This window comes from Macadamia integrifolia, chromosome 13 (assembly GCF_013358625.1).
Source record: "Macadamia integrifolia cultivar HAES 741 chromosome 13, SCU_Mint_v3, whole genome shotgun sequence".
In the NCBI taxonomy this organism is placed as follows: domain Eukaryota; kingdom Viridiplantae; phylum Streptophyta; class Magnoliopsida; order Proteales; family Proteaceae; genus Macadamia; species Macadamia integrifolia.
Genome location: NC_056569.1, coordinates 20946471 through 20953355, shown reverse-complemented (window position 1 = coordinate 20953355; position 6885 = coordinate 20946471).

Here is a 6885-nt window from a genome sequence, read left to right as displayed (position 1 = left end):
ACTATGTTGTGATTAAATTTTTGTATCATGTTACTATGTTTGTTATTCTGTAAATATGATATTATGAATGGAATTAGATACTGTGGACTATGGAGGTAAGAAATGTGAGACACGACACAGTAGGGCCGAAGGGGGAATTCTGGCACCATGTGCACGATGATTGTTAATATCTTGTGTGATGGATGATGGATGGACAACATCATTTAGATTGCATTAAGTTTAGGATATCACAACTCAGGTGCTATGACCCCTTGTCCGTAGGGTGTTATACATTGAATAATCTGAATCAGTGGTTGCTTGATCAACAATGCACTCCACGGTACAACGAACAATACCCAGTGGTCAATGCAACACGGTACGATGTGTTGTATGCATGACTTGTAGGGTTACTAACCTAGGGGTTGGTTGGGGAACTAGGTTCTTTTCGAAACTGATTGATTCTTGCATGCAACTAGCTTATATCTTTGGGTCCTGGCATACTGGGGAGGAGATACCACCTACGTTGTGTGGCACTAATACCAAGGTGATGGAATAGGAAGTAGTATAACCAAAGGAATCATATGCATCATAAAATGGTGTGGAGCATGCATTGCATCATTTGTATTTCGTTTGCTTGCTTGCCCGTACCCCTCACTAAGCTTGTGAAGCTCACCCATTATTTATGATTTTTTTGGATGGAGAGATTTGTGAGCTATCTGGTTCCAACACTGATACTTCTGGAGTTGTTCTGGACACTTGGTCGGCTATTCTAGAAGCAGGGCGAAGCATGGACCTGACATCGAGTGTAATGACTGTGCCTTTGGAAGCTTGGATTACTTAGTGCATTTCAGTAATCTTGTTATCTTTTTGTGTATATAAATTGTTTATCTAATATAAATTTTTGGATATGTAAGAACTTTTGGAGATGTCTGAAATAAATATTTTCTATGTATAAATGAATTCAGTATCACATAGCACTATTTATCAGATTTCCTTTATGTATGTGATTTTATATGTCCTTTTGTACTATATCACCCTACAACTCTAAGATCCTGGAGAGTCAAGCTGGCTGGATACGACAAGATGTCCAGTTTTGCATACCTTGGCTTAGTGAAGGCAGGGTGTGTCATTGTCCCAATTGGCAATAACCAAGTATGAAACAATGGCAGCACGACGTATATTGAAATAATACAGAAGTCGACCAATGAGCAAGATGAAGTTTGCTGTGCTAAGGAAGAGTGAATCTTGATAGATCATATCATTAAGTACCTTAGGGATAACTCCCTACCAGAGGACCGGGTAGAAGCACAGAAAGCGAAGAGCCAATCGGCTAACTACATTCTAGGAGACAACAGTCTTGTATAAGAGGTTGATCTCTAGACCGCCCTTAGTTCAACCAAGGCCAAGTAAGCCTTAGTCAAAGTACATGAAGGAATTTGTGGAAGTCATTTAGGTGGTCAAGTTTAGCTTACAAGGTCCTTCGACAAGGATTTTATTGGCCCAACATGCCAAAAGACGTGACGGCTTATGTCCAAAATGTTTGCCATGTCAGATTCATGCTTTGATATCACATTGACCCTTGATTGAGATATCATCAATATTTAACCCGATCCCCTTCACAATATGGGGGATGGAGATCTTGGGTCAATTTGCTATAGGAAAAGCCAGCATCAAGTTTCTTATAGTGGTGATTGACTACTTTACAAAGTGGATTGAAGCTTGCTCATTGGCTTGATTAATATTGGAAAATATGGAGAGATTCGTTCGAAATGATGCATTCTATCGGTTTGGGGTGCTCAAGATCTTGCTAACAAATAATAAGAAGTAGTTCGATCACTTGATGTTTAGAGGGTTCTGTGAGAAGTACCATATTGAATTTCATAATACCTCCATAACTACCCCCAATGAAACGATCAAGTAAAAGTGTTAAACTAGACCATTTAGGGCTGAAGAAGTGACTAGAACTGGAAAGAAAAAGGTGGGCAACCAAGTTACTCAGCGTGCTTTGGGCCTATCGAACCATGGTTCAAACTGCAACAGAAGAAACACTGTTTAATCTAACATATAGGATAGAGGTGTTCGCTCCAATTGAAATCTTGGCAGGATCACATAGATCCTGGAATGGAGACACCAATGAAGAAGGGTTACATGCCGACCTAGAGTTCCTTGATGAGATTAAAGAAAATTGTGATGAAGAACGAGATGTACAAATGAAGAACTGAGAGACTCTACAACTCAAAGATATGGAAAAATGTATTCCAACTAGGTGACCTAGTCCTTCGAAGAGCTAGGAAGGACCTTATAAAGTCTCCAAAGTCATTCGCCTAGAGACGTACCACTTGCAAACTCCAGAGGGAGAGGCCATACCAAAGGCATGGAATTAGGAGAACCTAAAAAATACTTCTAGTAACCCATCATGGGTCGATCGGTTGGTCAAGAACTACTTCAAGTTACTTTGCTTGAAATTTTTGTTATTTATTTATTTATTTATTTTGCTTCAATAAGTAATACAAGTTCAGAAGTTCTGCTACCTCATTCTGGTGTCAGTTGCATTAATAAAGACTAACCACGAGTTGGTATTTAAGCCTGATATACACTGATCAACAAATCTGAAGACCAACCCAGAGTTGGTAGTTAAGCCAAATCTATTCTGATCGAAAAATCCAAAGACCAACCCCATGTTGGCAATAAACCCTCAGTCTACATCGATTGGTTAAACTAAAATCCAAATCCAAGTTGGAAATTAAGCCTGATGTTCAACGATCGGAAAAATCAAAGACCAAACCCTAGTTGGCAATGAAACCTGATCTATATTGATTGGTAAAACCAAGATCAACCTTGAATGGAAATTAAGCCCAAAAATACATCAATCGGAATATCAAAATACCAACCTTTGAAGAATACAAAACACAAACTGCTTCAATCATGAACGAGGAATGGTCAAAAGTGGATCAACCTTTAACTTAAAAGAGTGTTTTTAATTATTAAGGGCCAAAAGGACAATTTACAAGGGACTGATTGATGTAATAGGTACTAAACATAATGAAAAAGGAAAAAAAGAAAATTGTTCATGTCACTCGACTCTACCTCATATTCTTTTTAGCTTAACTCTTCCTTAATAGCCCAAGCATCCAAGATGCAGGTGGCCTCAGTACAACACTCCAACTCTATCGCTTTTCAAAGTAAGGGTGTTGGTGAGTGCTGTGAGGTAGCGACCGGAGATGATGATCTCTTTTCTCCCCTTTTGAGGGGGGGGGGGGGGGAGGGGGGTAAGGACTTTATATGCATTTCATCCTCTCTCCTCTCTTTCTCTTCCTTAAGCGAGGGGTGTGTCGTGTGTGCTTACCCTATGGGTCCCACACCACCGTATCACCGCTCAGAGATACATGGAGGCCTATTTCACAGAGGTATGAAGTTCATTATTCAAGATGGGGGTTTGATGCTGGTCCAATGTGGGGATCGAGATCATGCGAAAGGGTTTGGAGTCGCCAACTAGGATTATGGGCCTAGGACCAGGGGTGGGCCCAATTTCTGAGAAAAGGGCCCGAAAGTTGGTATGGGTTAGAGATTTAGGGTGAGTGTCAAGTTGTAGAATTTGGAAGGTGTTAGGCACCCAATCTACTCGGTTCACCTGTTCTTCCTACTAGATGCTTAAAAATGAACATTTTCACGATTATTCCTATTCCGCATGCATGGCTAAGTTATCACACATATATACATTGATTGGATTTAAATAATTATATTTACTAAAACAAGGTCAATATAAACTCTACATTGTGCTAATTCTGTTGAAAAATTATACCTGAGCTTAACCCTTGTTTCGGGTCAAGATGGGTGGACCCCCTGTTGATGCTGGTATGAACTTTCTTGTGGTTCTCCCGGCTCAGGGGAAGATGGTCTTGACCTCCAACTTCCTTTATCGAGAGATGCTGACTGTGATAATATTCGAACATAGTTTCAGCTAGAAATGGTTACTTTTAGATTTGAATTCTGTCAAAGCTTCTGCTAGGGAAGGCAACTTCTGGGCTTAGGCTGAGGTGAAAATTTGGCAAAGCTTTTGCTAGGGATGGGCTACTTTTGGATTTTGGATGAGGTGGCACTCTGATAGGGCTTCAGCTAGGGATAGGCTATGGGGAGGGCTAAGTTGAGGTGGCACCTGGATAGAGCTTCTACTGGGGATAGGCTATAGGAAGGCTAGGCTGAGGTGGCACTCTGGTAGAGCATCCATTGGGAATGGGCTGATACCTAAATGGTTGAAGAACTTCGAAGGCCCAAAGAAGACTTCGAAGATTCGAAGGAATCTTACTAAGATCTCTCTAAAGACTTGAAGAATCTTAAAAGGGGGTGGGAGACTAAGGGGAAACTTTTCCTACACATAATCTTACTCAAAGAAGGAAAAGATTGAAGAATTTCGAAGGCCCAAAGAACACTTCAAAGATCCGAAGAACTATGAAGATCTCTCTGAAGACTTAAAAAACCTCAAAGGGGAGGGGAGGAGAGAGGGCAAAGCTTCTCTACAAGGGGTGCTCACTAAGAGACTTGGGTTGTTGTTTTGTGAAAAACCAAAGGGAGGGGGTATTTATAGGATTTTTGGACCAATACGGAGGAAAGAGAAAATTCCTTAGCCAATAGTGGTAAAAAGTAATTTTTCTAAACTAATGGGGTGAGAGTATAAAATTTTGGACCAATGGGGTGGAGGGTAAATTTCTTTATCCAATAGGGGGAAAAGTAAATTTTTTAGACCAATCAAGTAAAAAGATGCCTTTTTGGACCAATGGGAAGCTATGGTGTAGGGTACTCTAGTGAGGTAGTGTGGGGTACATAGGCGGGTGAAGAGGGAATCCCTTCTCCAAATTGATCCTCGGAATAGAAATTTTGATCATCGACGGGGGTGCCAGGGCCTCAACGGGGGTGCTGGAGGGCTAGTCGGGGTACTAGCCCTTCAACAGGGGCACTAGAGCTTTAGTAGGGGCACTGAAGCTCTAGTAGGGGCGCTAGAGCTTTAGTAGGGGCGATAGAGCTCCAGCAGGGGTGCTAGAGTTCCAACAAGGGTGCTGGAGTTCTAGCAGGTGCACTGGAGATCCAACAATGGTGTTGGAGCTTTGGTAGGGTGCTGGGGCTCTAGCGGGGGTGTTGGGGCTTGGTCGGGTGCACGAGGGGTGCGGGCAGAGGTGTGGGGCAAAGCCTGGGGGCTCGCATGGGTAGGGTTTGGGTGCTCAAAGCGAGGTGTGGGGGCTCGTATAGGCTGGGTTTTGGGTGCTCAAGGTAAGGTGTGGGGGCTCGCATGGGTAGGGTTTGGGTGCTCAAGGTGTAATTTATGGGAGTGAACGCAGAAGATCCGATGGTCCGATTTTGAAGTACCATATATCATTAGAATTGTGATTCTGAGTACTATGCATCTATATGGTCACCTAGGACCGAATTCCTTCATATATAAAGCATTATAATTGGACCCTTCTTTTCTCTTGGACATGATTTATGGGAATTTTGGATAAGTATAGAATGCTTCTAGGAATAGTTACCTTAGGCAATTTTTATCTTTGTTGATCAGAAGCGAGAGATCACATCCAAGATCCGTAAGTCATTATAGCTGGAGGAGAGTGAAAAAATTGGGTGTCTATAGAATACCCCTCTTTTGCCGAGGCCTGTGCCAATAGCTGAAGGGGAAAGAAAAGAAAGACTAAATTTTGTCACCCGGAGCATATTCTGCCACCATCTTGCTCATGAATGACGAAGTTGAAAATGCAATAGGTAACTTCTCATAACTACTTTAAAGTTTGGGACTTACCTAGGCTACCGATTGTAGGAAAGAAATTTGCTGCTCTTCCAATCCTGTAAAAGATGTTAGTACTTTGATCTTTGACTTTTCCTATGCTGGGCTTCCATGTGCGAGTCTAGGGATATCTGGTCTCTAGACAGGCTCTTTTGAACCATTCTAGGCTATATGGTCTCCAGGTGGGTTCTTTCGAACCAATCTAGCCTATCTAGGATTGTGAATTACAAGAAGGAAATTCGTTGCTCTTTCAATGTTGCAAAAGACAAAAAAATTTGATTCTTAGATTTTCCTTGGCCGGGCGTTCCATTTGCCGGCATAAGGAATTTGGTCTCCAGGTTGGGTCTTTTGAACCAATTTAGGCTATCTAGGACCGTCAATTACAAGAAAGAAATTTTTTTCTCTTTTAATCTTGCAAAAGATAAAAATATTTGATTCTTGGATTTTCTTTGGCCGGGCTTTCCAGGTGCCAATATAGGGAATTTGGTCTATGAGATTGGGTCATTCGGAGCCAATTCAAAGAGATAGGGCCACCTGGGGCTGGGTCAATGAGATTCTTTCTTTCCTTGATTGGGCTTTTTGAATTTGAGTCATGGGATTGGAACCTTGAATTTAAACCCTTGAATCTTGAAATTTGGCCCTTGATTTAGAAACTTGAATTTTGACATTTGATTTGGAATCTTGAACTTTGACTTTTGATTTTTGGCTTCTGATTAATCTTGAATTTTACATTCATGTGATGCAATTTCTTGAATTTCATTTTTACTTTCCCTTTTTGTGTGATAATTTTCATCTACCTCACAAATTTTGACTTAGATTCCACCTTCCACTTTTATCTACTAAATAATTTCACCTTCCAATTTCATGTGATTTTTATCTAACAATTAGATTTCATCTTCCCATTTCATGTGATTTTTATCTACCAATTATATTTCACCTTCCAATTCCATGGGACATAATTTTTACCTTACAAAAGAAATTACTTTGAATTTTTTATTTTGTGGTAAGAATCTTTAATTTGCACCTTGGAATTAGAATCTCAATTTTTTTTTTTGGGAAAACGAATTTTTAACCATCAAATGGTCCCCCTTCATGTTCATTCCCTATTCCGATTTTCTTGAGTTGGGAACGAT